Source organism: Coregonus lavaretus (assembly GCF_964263955.1).
Source record: "Coregonus lavaretus genome assembly, chromosome: 38".
NCBI lineage: Eukaryota > Metazoa > Chordata > Actinopteri > Salmoniformes > Salmonidae > Coregonus > Coregonus lavaretus.
Window position 1 is genome coordinate 3,712,303 of NC_140025.1, and position 12,372 is coordinate 3,724,674.

At 42.8% G+C, this 12,372-nt stretch overlaps 1 pseudogene across 1 annotated transcript; it reads right to left on the reverse strand.

The window, feature by feature from the left end:
• Positions 1–86: 86 nt before the first annotated feature.
• Positions 87–10,480, reverse strand: LOC311112164 (secretin receptor-like; annotated as a pseudogene). The gene is made up of 13 exons: positions 10,415–10,480; positions 8,338–8,437; positions 7,428–7,523; positions 6,406–6,503; positions 6,126–6,235; positions 5,785–5,917; positions 3,696–3,849; positions 3,492–3,552; positions 3,319–3,388; positions 887–978; positions 504–642; positions 388–429; positions 87–239 (listed from the first exon to the last, which is right to left on the reverse strand). The product of its transcript is annotated as a secretin receptor-like (transcript).
• Between the last annotated feature and the right edge of the window lie 1,892 nt (positions 10,481–12,372).

Sequence of the window (12,372 nt, forward strand, 5' to 3'; positions counted from 1 at the left end):
CTTGAGAGAGTCCCTCTGTATGAGTGTTTTTATCTGGCATGTCTAAGAGATCTCCAGTGATTGGGGGGGGGGGGGGTCGTCAAAGGTCATGCCAGGCTGGCCGGTCCGGAACAGGGAAGCAAGGAGACCTGGGTAAGGGGAGAGCCGCTTTGGCTCATGGAGCCATGGTGTCTTGGCGCCCCGTGTAGATGCTGCTTCAGCCTCCACCTTCACCATCTCCTCTGTACCTCGTACTGTGCCTGTGAGTGGGGGGAGGGGATGGAGAAAGTGTATCATCGAGCACTAGTTAATCAGGGCTAGCTGCCTAATATTAGCAATAGCACATTTATACCACTTATTTCAACTTCATTTTACATCATAGTTTTGAGAAATGGACAAAAAACCTACCTCCCCATTTAGAAAACAGTAAAGAACAGCAACTCCAAAGCCCTGGAAAGGAAGAAAGGGGAATTTAGACATCAAATAGTATTCCTGCAAAGTAAAAAAGTAAAAATCAAAATTACCTGTGTTGATGCAAGAGCCAGCTCAACAAAGGTCCATATTTTGTAAGTTAAACCACTGACTTTGATGGGTAAGAAGGCAAAGAGGATGTAGTACAAACCAAAGAGGGTCACCAAAAGAAAAGTAGATTTGGTAAGTCTCCTGAAAAGATACAAGGAAAATATGCAATTTTACAATACACAAAATACATAAATCAATACTGTACACATGTTTGGAGAGATTCCATTAGTTTGCCGTTGTGCTGGTCTTAGGTTAGACTGGGCAACGCTTACAGAAAGTTAGCACAGGTACTGTAACACTGTTTTAAGTTTTTTTTATACCCTACAGAATAAACATCCTTGAAATGCTTTGGTAATAGTATATTCTGGTGATTTTGACAACTCACTTGTATTTGCTGAATTCAGTTCCATGCATGTCTGGCATCCGCAGTTTCCCCACCAGAATTCGTATGATACTCAGAAAAAATATAAAATTAATCTGCAATGAAATGGCAACAAATGATTACCGTAGGGAGTAAAACAAATATTTACATTCTCAGTTATATAAAAAACAAACATCAAATTGTATTTGTCACATACACCGAATACAAAGGGTGTTAACTGACAGTGAAACGCTTGCTTACGAGCCCTTTACAACAATGCAGTAAAAACATATATACAAGAATGAAGCTGTATACAGGGAGTACCAGATCAATGTGCATGGGTATGGGGTACACTATTTGAGGTAGATAAGTACATGAAGTCAGGGTAAAGGGACTAGGCATCAGGATAGATAAAAATATAAGTAAAATAAAGCACAGAGTAGCAGCAGCAGCATGTGTGTGTTTCTTTTTTTGTATACAAAACATTAAGAACACCTGCTCTTTCCATGACAGACTGACCAGGTGAAAGCTATGGTCCCTTATTGATGTCACCTGTTAAATCTACTCCAATCAGTGTAGATGAAGGGGAGGAGACAGGTTAAAGAAGGATGTTTAATCCTTGAGACATGGATTGTGTGTGTGTGCCATTCAGAGGGTGAATGGGAAAGACAAAAGATTTAAGTGCTTTTGAATAGGGAATGGTAGTAGGTGCCAGGTACACCGGTTTGAATGTTTCAAGAAATGCAACGCTGCTGGGTTTTTCACGCTCAACAGTTTCCTGTGTGTATCAAGAATGCTCCACCACCCAAAGGACATCCAGCCAACTTGACACAACTGTGGGAAGCATTGAAGTCAACGTGGGCCAGCATCCCTGTGGAACGCTTTCGACACCTTGTAGTCCATGCCCTGATGAATTGAGGCTATTCTGAGGGCAAAAGGGGGTGCAACTCAATATTAGGAAGGTGTTCGTAATGTTTTGTACACTCAGTGTGTGTGTGTGTATGTATGTGTGTGTACATATATATATATATATATATATATATATAAAATGTATAGAGAGAGCTAGTCAGTGCAAGATAGGGTCAATGCAGATAGTCCGGGTAACCATTTAATTAACTATTTATGGCTATTAGCAGTCTTACGGCTTGGGGGTAGAAGCTGTCTCGGAACCTGTTGGGCCGAGAGCTGATACTCCGGTACCATTTGCCGGACGGTAGCAGAGTGAACAGTGAACTTGGGTGGGTGTCTTTGACACATTTTCAGGCCTTCCTCTGACATTGCCTGATATAGAGGTCCTGGATGGCAGGGAGCTCGGTCCCAGTGATGTACTGAGCCGTCCGCACCACCCTCTGTAGCGCTTTGCGGTCGAGGGTGGTGCATTTTCCATACCAAGCGGTGATGCACCCAATCAAAATGCTCTCGATGCAGCTGTGTAACTTTTTGATGATCCAAGGGCCCATGCCAAATATTTTCGGCCCTGAGGGGAAGAGACACTTTCGTGCCCTTTTCACGACTGTGCGGGTGTGTGTACACCATGTTAAGTCCTTAGTGATGTGGACGCCGAGGAACTTGAAGCTTTCGACCTGCTCCACTACAGCCCCATCGATGTGGATCGGGACATGCTCTCCCCTCTTTCTCCTGTAGTCCACACTCAGCTCCTTGGTCTTACTGATGTTGAGGAGAGGCTGATGTCCTGCCACCACACTGCCAAGTCTCTGACCTCCTCCCTGTAGGCTGTCTCATCACCATCAGTGATCAGGCCTACCACCGTTGTCGTCAGCAAACTTGATGGTGCTGGAGTCATGGGTGAACAGGGAGTACAGGAGGGGACTAGGCACACACCCCTGAGGGGCCCCCGTGTTGATGGTCAGCGTGGCGGAGGTGTTGTTGCCTACCCTCACCATCTGGGGCCGGCCCGTCAGGAAGTCCAGGATCCAGTTACAGAGGTTCAGTCCCAGGGTCCCGAGCTTGGTGAGGAGCTTGGAGGGGAATATGGTGTTGAATGCTGCGCTGTAGTCTATGAACAGCAATCTCACATAGTGATTTCCCCTCTTGTCCAGGTGGGAGAGGGCGGTGTGAAATGCAATTGAGATAGTCTGTGGATCTGTTGGGGCAGTATGTGAATTGGGAGTGGTTCCAGGGTGTCTGGGATAATGGTGTTGATGTGTGACTTGACCAGCCTTCCAAAGCACTTAATAATTAAAGATGCGAGTGCTACAGGGCGATAGTAATTTAGGCAGTTTACCTTGGAGTTCTTGGGAACAGGTACAATGGTGGTCAGCTTGAAACATGTTAGGATTACAATCTGGTACAAGGAGAGATTGAACATGTCCGTGAAGACACTTGCCAACTGGTCTGCGCATGCTCTGAGAATGTGCCCTGGTATTCTGTCTTGAAGATTCTTGAACAATGCATAGGCCTAATCATTAGTTATCAACAGAGATTGATGCACTTACAACTATGAAGAGTAGGACTGGTACTCTGAGAATCCACCAAACCCAGTCATGTACCCTTGTCTCCCAGCAGCTTGAGGAGAAAGAGAAACCTATTAATGTATGTGAACTATGATGATGATGCAATTGTCATCTGTTTAAAATGGTCTATGACATCCCATTCATCTGTATCTTACCCTTCATCCTCATAGAAGTATTTTGCCAAGCCCCAGGATACAATGACAATCATTGGCAAACCTATGTAGAAAAACAAAAACTGTTTAGTTAAATTCAATCCCTCTTTTCAGTGAACAGTTCACTATGACATGACATTGCTAGATGACATCAATGACATGGCATGTGTAGTGTTGTTGTAATGTAGAGGGGACAGGTGTCCGTACCCCAGCCCTGGATGATGTACCACCACAGGGGTTTCTTCTTGGAGAAGAAGAAGACGCTGACCAGGGTGTGGAGGTAGTGTCCCTCCACCAGCAGCCAGCTGTAGGTAGCCATGATGCAGTAGTTGGAGAACATCACCACTAACTTACACACCACCTACAGGATATGATGAGAAAAGATACACTACATGACCAAAAGTATGTGGACACCTGCTTGTCAAACGTCTCATTCCAAAATCATGGGCATTCATATGGAGTTTGTCCCCCCTTTGCTGCTATAACAGCCTCCACTTCTGGGAAGTCTTTCTACTAGATGTTGGAACATTGCCGCGGGGACTTGCTTCCATTCAGCCACGAGTATAAGTGAGGTCGGGCACTGATGTTGGGCGATTAGGCCTGGCTCGCAGTCGGCGGTCCAATTTATCCCAAAGGTGTTCGATGGGGTTGAGGTCAGGGATCTGTGCAGGCCAGTCAAGTTATATTTACTCATCAATCTACACACAATACCCCATAATGACAAAGCGAAAACTAAAAACACCTTATTTACATAAGTATTCAGACCCTTTGCTATGAGACTCGAAATTGAGCTCAAGTGCATCCTGTTTCCATTGTTCATCCTTGAGATGTTTCTACAACTTGATTGGAGTCCACCAGTGGTAAATTCAATTGATTGGACATGATTTGGAAAGGCACACACCTGTCTATATAAGGTACCACAGTTGACAGTGCATGTCAGAGGAAAAACCAAGCCATGAGGTCGAAGGAATTGTCCGTAGAGCTCAGAGACAGGATTGTGTTGAGGCACAGATCTGGGGAAGGGTACAGCAATGTCTGCAGCATTGAAGGTCCCCAAGAACACAGTGGGCTCCATCATTCTTAAACGGAAGAAGTTTGGTTTGGAACCACCAAGACTCTTCCTAGAGCTGGCTGCCCGGCCAAACTTAGCAATCGGGGGAGAAGGGCCTTGGTCAGGGAGTTGACCAAGAACCCGATGGTCACTCTGACAGAGCTTCAGAGTTTGTCTGTGGAGATGGGAGAACCTTCCAGAAGGACAACCATCTCTGCAGCACTCCACCAATCAGGCCTTTATAGTAAAGTGGCCAGACGGAAGCCACTCCTCAGTAAAAGGCACGTGACAGCCCGCTTGGAGTTTGGCTAAAGGTCTCTCAGACCATGAGAAACAAGATTCTCTGGTCTGATGAAACCTGGCACCATCCCTACGGTGAAGCATGGTGGTGGCAGCATCATGCTGTGGGGATGTTTTTCAACGGCAGGGACTGGGAGACTAGTCAGGATTTAGGGAAATATGAACAGAGCAAAGTACAGAGAGATCCTTGATGAAAACCTGCTCCAGTGCGCTCAGGACCTTAGACTTAGGCGAAGGTTCACCTTCCAACAGGACAACGACCCTAAGCACACAGCCAAGACAACGCAGGAGTGGCTTCGGGACAAGTCTCTGAATGTCCTTGAGTGGCCCAGCCAGAGCCTGGACTTGAACCCGATCTAACATCTCTGGAGAGACTTGAAAATAGGTGTGCAGCAATGCTCCCCATCCAACCTGACAGAGCTTGAGAGGATCTGCAGAGAAGAATGGGAGAAATTCCCAAATACAGGTGTGCCACGCTTCTAGCGTCATACCCAAGAAGACTTGAGGCTGTAATCGCTGCCAAAGGTGCTTCAACAAACTATTGAGTAAAGGGTCTGAATACTTATGTAAATGTGATATTTCAGTTTTTTATGTTTCATACATTTGCAAACATTTCTAAAAACCTGTTTTTGCTTTGTCATTATGGGGTATTGTGTGTAGATTGATGAGGGAAAAAAACAATGTAATCCATTTTAGAATAAGGCTGTAACGTAACAAAATTTGGAAAAGTCAAGGGGTCCGAATACTTTCCGAATGCACTGTATAGTGTAGGAGGGGTATTTTGGTATGTTCATATCATGTTGAAAGATTAATAACTATCAAAACCAGGAATTTTTTCAAGAGTTAGAAAAGTGAGTTATTCTGCTTTCACACACTAAATTACTAATTTCTCTCTATCAATCTGTTCATCCATTTACACATGCATTGACAGTCACTACAAAGTACAGTAGATACGTCACAATGGTAGAAGTCTTCATCGGTGAAGAGCACAGAGTCTTTGATGAAGATGAAGGAAGCACGCAGGATGAAGGAGACAAAGAGTTGGATGTGGATGTAGTTTCTGGTGCAGTGCAGTTTCCTAGACAACAGGAAAAGTGTAAAAGCAGCTGTAAATGTCCTCCTTGACCAACATGCTTTTGACACCCATGTTGTAATATGTTTAATCCCCCACTGAGACACAATATTAAGATAAGCATATTTGTTACAGTCTGGTTTGTTGGGTATCCAAATGGATTATCATATATTTTTATCATAATAATTCTTAGACTTGATTCTCTGTTTCTCACCTAAAGAGACAGAGGATGGTGATGGCGATGGTGAGAGAGATTAGAGAGAGAGCGTAGCCTGCAGTGTACATGGTTTTCACGTAGGGGAAGTACATGTGGGAGTCATGTGACTGGGAGGAAAAAGTGGCCTGGTGTAAGAATATATTTTTATGAAAATTGTCCATGTATTTTTAAATCACTGCTCAACACTTCTATGGCTTTCCCTTATTTGTATGTATTTGTCCTGAATCAAAGACAAAACCATTGATGTAGCATATACTAAGATTACACATGTACCCACCTCTCCAAGTAAGTGTAAGGTTTCGTTGAAACATGCATGCTCGTAAGGAGGGAATGGGTCCGTCCAGCCCGTGTCTGTGCAGTTCCGGTACACTTTACCTGGAAAATCATACAGTCTCATCAATACTTATTTACTGTTCTGTTCAAATAAATGAATTATGGCCATCAAAATAGTCGGCATCAGAGTAAAAAAAACTTGACCATGCAGAACAACGGTGGAACAGACCAAATATTTTCTAAGACACACAGACCTACATAGTACGCAGGTTCAATCTCTCTGGTATTTTAGTGCAGGCAGTAGTTTTTGCAGGCTTCATTTGTGTTATGTAAGGTTGTCATAAATCACTTCATGATGCCGCTGTTTCCACAAGCAGACCTTTTATGAACTCTTTACCACTCCTCTGTTCTTTTAGTCTATCGCCTATATGAGCATCAATCAACAGTTTATGGTAGAAAGACAAACATTTTTGTATTGAATGGAAACAAATGATCTTAGTGGTGGATCATTAACTAACACATACATAACAGCCAGGGGTGGGGTGGGGGTCTAATACACACATCATAACAGCCAGGGGTGGGGTGGGGGTCTAATACACATCATAACAGCCAGGGGTGGGGTGGGGGTCTAACACACATCATAACAGCCAGGGGTGGGGTGGCGGTCTAACACACATCATAACAGCCAGGGGTGGGGTGGGGGTCTAACACACATCATAACAGCCAGGGGTGGGGTGGGGGTCTAACGCATTGTAACAGCCAGGGGTGGGGTGGGGGTCTAACACATAACAGCCAGGGGTGGGGTGGGGGTCTAACACATAACAGCCAGGGGTGGGGTGGGGGTCTAACACATAACAGCCAGGGGTGGGGTGGGGGTCTAACACATCATAACAGCCAGGGGTGGGGTGGGGGTCTAACACATAACAGCCAGGGGTGGGGTGGGGGTCTAACACATAACAGCCAGGGGTGGGGTGGGGGTCTAACACACACATCGTAACAGCCAGGGGTGGGGTGGGGGTCTAACACCTTCTGATTTGAAGAAATTGGGACAGTTATGTGATGCAGTTTCCCCTACAAAAGCAGGAGACCAGCAATTCAAGTGGTCCCACATACCCTTGCAGTCTGTATAAGAAAAAAAAATCAGTTACCATTATTTTTTTTCTCTCAAATTCTAATCAAAGTGTGTTTTTTTTTTTTTTTTTGGGGGGGGGGGGGGTATACATGTGTTTGGTGGTTTATTGTCATGCATTATATGGCAAACAGTACAATGACAGTCCTTGTTTGATCGTTGTGAATAATTTACATTTTAGTCATTTAGCAGATGCTCTTATCCAGAGTGACTTACAGGAGCAATTGAGGTTAAATGCCTTGCTCAAGGGCACATTGACAGATTTTTCACCTAGTCGGCTCGGGGATTCGAACCAGCGACCTTTCGGTTACTGGCCAAATGCTCTTCGGCTACCTGCCGCCCATAGTACAGTAATAACAAGTACAGTAATAACAAGAGGAGCAAGACAAACAGCTCTGATAACCTGATGAACTGCTCTCACCAACATGACAGTAATGTTGAACTCAAAAGGGGTAACTAACTACAACAATAATACAGTATGTTGAGCTGTAACCTACTCTATACTGCCACTAGAGGGAAACCTAGTCCACTGTCAAACTGGCCTGGTTCCCAGTGATGTGCTGATGTGCAGTTTCAGATTTTGATACCTGTGGGACTGGAAATGATTTTCCTCTTATGTTGTATGTATATCATATAATGCCATTCAGAGAAAACTTTAAAAAACGAACAGAAAATGTCTAAGAACATTGACTATTATGGAATAGAGAAGGAACATGTTAACCTATATTTGTTTAGTTTAGGAATGCATGACAAACCATGCTGGGTATGAATTTCTAAGGTGAAAATATAGAAACAGTCTCATCTCACCTGGTTGGGGAGTTTTGGACACATTATGCAGCCGCAACTCATGAAGGCACCTCTCCTCCTCTCGAATAAGAATGATGTACGGCTCACAGTCTGCTTGAACCTTTCATAGTTAAAAAGAAAAATAATGTGTGCATGTGTCATCTCCCCATAGCCTACAGTGCCTTCAGAAGGTATTCACACCCCTTGACTTTTTCCAAATTTTGTTGTAACAGACTGAATTTAAAATGGATTCAATTGAGTTTTTTGTCACTGGAATTAAGTGGAATTATGTTTTTTGAAATGTTTACAAATAAATAAAAAATTAAAAGCTTAAATGTCTTTAGTCAATAAGTATTCAACCCCTTTGTTATTGCAAGCCTAAATAAGTTCAGGAGTAAACATATGTTAACAAGTCACATAATAGTTTTTTGTTTTTTTTATGACTACCTCATCTCTGTACCCCACACATACAATTATCTGTAAGGTCCCTCAGTCGAGCAGTCAACTTTACACACATATTCAACCACAAAGACCACAGAGGTTTTCCAAAGCCTCACAAAGAAGGGCACCTATTGGTAGATGGGTAAAACATTTTTTAAAGCAGACATTGAATATCCCTTTGAGCATGGTGAAGTTATTAACTACACTTTGGATGGTGTATCAATACACCTAGTGACTAAAAAGATAGCGGTGTCCTTCCTAACTCAGTTGCTGGAGAGGAAGGAAACCACTCAGGGATTTCGCCATGAGGCCAATGATGACTTTAAAACAGTTAAGAGTTTAATGGCTGTGATAAGAGAAAACTAAGGATGGATCAACATTGTAGTTACTCCACAATACTAACTTAATTGACAGGGAAAATAAGGAAGCCTGTACAGAACAAAAATATTCCAAAACATGCATCCTGTTTGCAACAAGGCACTAAAGTAATACTGCAAAAACATTCACAAAACAATGTACTTTTTGTCCTGAATACACAGTGTTATGTTTGGGGGAAATTCAATACAACACATTACTGAGTAGCACTCTCCATATTTTCAAGCATAGTGGTGGCTGCATCATGTTATGGGTATGCTTGTAATCGTTGGAATGGGCACAGGCAAAATCCTAGAAAAAAACCTGCTTCAGTCTGCTTTCCACCAGACACTGGGAGATTAATTCACCTTTCAGCAGGACAAAACATAAGACCACATCTACACTGGAGTGTTCCTGAGTTGCCGAGTTACAGTTTTGATTTAAATCTGCTTTAAAATCTATGGCAAGATCTGAAAATGGTTGTCTTGCAATGATCAACAACCAATTTGACAGAGCTTGAAGAATTTTGAAATGAATAATGGGCAAATGTTGCACAATCCTGCTGTGGAAAGCTCTTAGAGAGACTTACCCAGAAAAGACTCACAGCTGTAGTCTCTGTAGAAAAGTCTCTGCCAAAGGTGATTCTAATATACACTGAGTATACCAAACATTAGGAACACCTTCCTAATATGTGTTAGCATTTCCCTCCCACTTTGACATGAAAGTATTTTGTGTAGATAGTTGACCAATTTTTAACCCTCTTTGTAACAACAACATTTGGAAAAGGTCAAGGGGTGTGAATAATTTCTGAAGGCACTGAGTGTACAAAACATTAAAAAAGTATTCCTTAGTTGCAAAGTTTGGATTTTCAAGGCTTGAGACATGGATTGTGTATGCGTCAATTTAAATGTGAATGGGCAAGACAAAAAATGTAAGTGCCTTTGAACGGGGTATGGTAGTAGTAGGTGCCAGGTGCACAAGTTTGAGTGTGTCAAGAACTGCAACACTGCTGGGTTTTTCCACGCTCAACAGTTTCCAGTGTGTATCAAGAATGGTCCACCAAACATCCTGCTAACTTGACACAACTGTGGGAAGCATTGGAGTCAACATGGGCCAGCATCCCTGTGGAACGCTTTCGACACCTTGTAGTCCATGCCCCGACGAATTGAGTCTGTTCTAAGGGCAAAAGGGGGTACAAACTCAGTATTATGAAGGTGTTCCTAATGTTTCGTACACTCAGTGTATATGTATGTACCTTTGCCAAACATGCCCAGATGTTTCAAACACGCGCGTTCATTCTTACCTTCAAGTACATGCCCAGTAGGATTCCAATAATTCCAATGTGCATTTTGTCAGTCACAAGCATCATATAGCAGAAAACTGTAACCTAATTATAGACTTGAATAAACTGCAAACGGACTTTCGGTACTAAAAGTCTGAAATAATCGTCCAATTCAAACCAGCAAGTCATCAAACAGCATCCACTGGCTTTGTCCAAACCAGGGGTGTCAAATTCGTTTTAGCTCAGGGGCCACATGGAGGAAAATCTATTCCCAAGTGGGCCGGACCGGAAAAATCATGGTATATATAACTTAAAAACAACAACTTCAGATTGTTTTCTTTGTTTTAATACGATCAACATACAACATAAAGCTGGAGCCTGAGGACAGTGTGTCCAAAATAGTACAAGCACAACATCACTATTAATCATAAAACACGTCAAGTTTATTTGAAAATTCTAAAGAAAAAGAACACCCAAACACACAATGCCTCAGTGATTAACAGAACTGTTTCACAGATCACAGAACTATATCAGGGTGTCATTTCTCAGGCAGAAATGTAGATAAAAATAATGAAATCCTGTTCCCCAAACAAGTGCAAGAACCACAGAGTCAAGAATAGGTTAAATATACAAATAAAATAAAATCAATTAAAAACAATAGCACATCAACATAAAAACATATAAACATAAAGCTGGAGCCTGAGGACAGTGTCCAAAAGCACAACATCACTATTAATCATAAAACACCTCAAGTTATTTGAAAGTTCTGAGGACAAAGAACACACAAACACACAATGCCTCAGTGATTCACAGAAGTATATCACAGATCACAGAACTATATCAGGGTGTCATTTCTCAGGCAGAAATGTAGATAAAAATAATGAAATCCTGTTCCCCAAACAAGTGCAAGAACCACAGAGTCAAGAATAGGTGAAATATACAAATAAAATAAAATCAATTAAAAACAATAGCACATCAACATAAAAACATATAAACATAAATCTGAAAGATTTGCTCAAACTCCCGTAACAGTCCCGTTATTTTATCTTTGAACCGCTTCATGTCTGCCACATGTTGGGTCGCGCACACATTTTTCAGACAGGGGAAGTGAGCTGCATCACCACCGGCAAGTTGCGTCTCCCACAATGACAGCTTCAACTTGAAAGAACGTATGCTGTCATAATACTGCGTGACAACTTTGTTGCGCCCTTGCAGCTGTTTGTTCAAGTTATTCAGGTGCTCTGTAACATCCACCATAAATGCAAGGTCCGGCATCCATTCTGCGGAATGAAATTCTAACACTGGTTTGCCCTTTTCTTCCATGAACTGTTCAATTTCTTCTTGTAAATCAAAGAAACGCCTCAGCACAGCACCTCGGCTTAACCATTTTACCTCAGTGTGGTATGGCAGGCCATAGATGTGGTCTTTCTCTCTGAGAAGGCTGTCAAACTGACGGTGATTCAGGCTTCTGGATCGGATGAAATTAACAGTTTGGATGACCACCTTCATGACGTTATCCATCTTTAATGACTTGCAACACAAAGCCTCCTGGTGCAAAATACAGTGAAAAGTCAAAAAATCACGTCCTCCATTTGCAGATTGCACTTTCTCTCTGAACTTTGTCACAACGCCTGCTTTTTTCCCGATCATTGAGGGCGCACCATTTGTAGCCAGGCTGACAGCGCGGGACCAGTCCACTCCGACCCTGTCCAGCGTGCCGACGAGTGCGGTAAAAATATCAGCTGCTGTCGTTGTATCTGTCATCGGCACCAACTCCACGAACTCCTCGGTGACGGTCAATGTGTCATCAACTCCGCGGATGAAAAAATGGCCAGTTGTGCAACATCTGTAATGTCCGTGCTTTCATCAATTGCAACCGAAAACGCAATAAATGACTTTACTTTTTGCTTCAACTGGCTGTCCAAATCCACTGAAAGATCGGAAATCCTGTCTGCAACTGTGTTTCTTGTCAGGCTGAT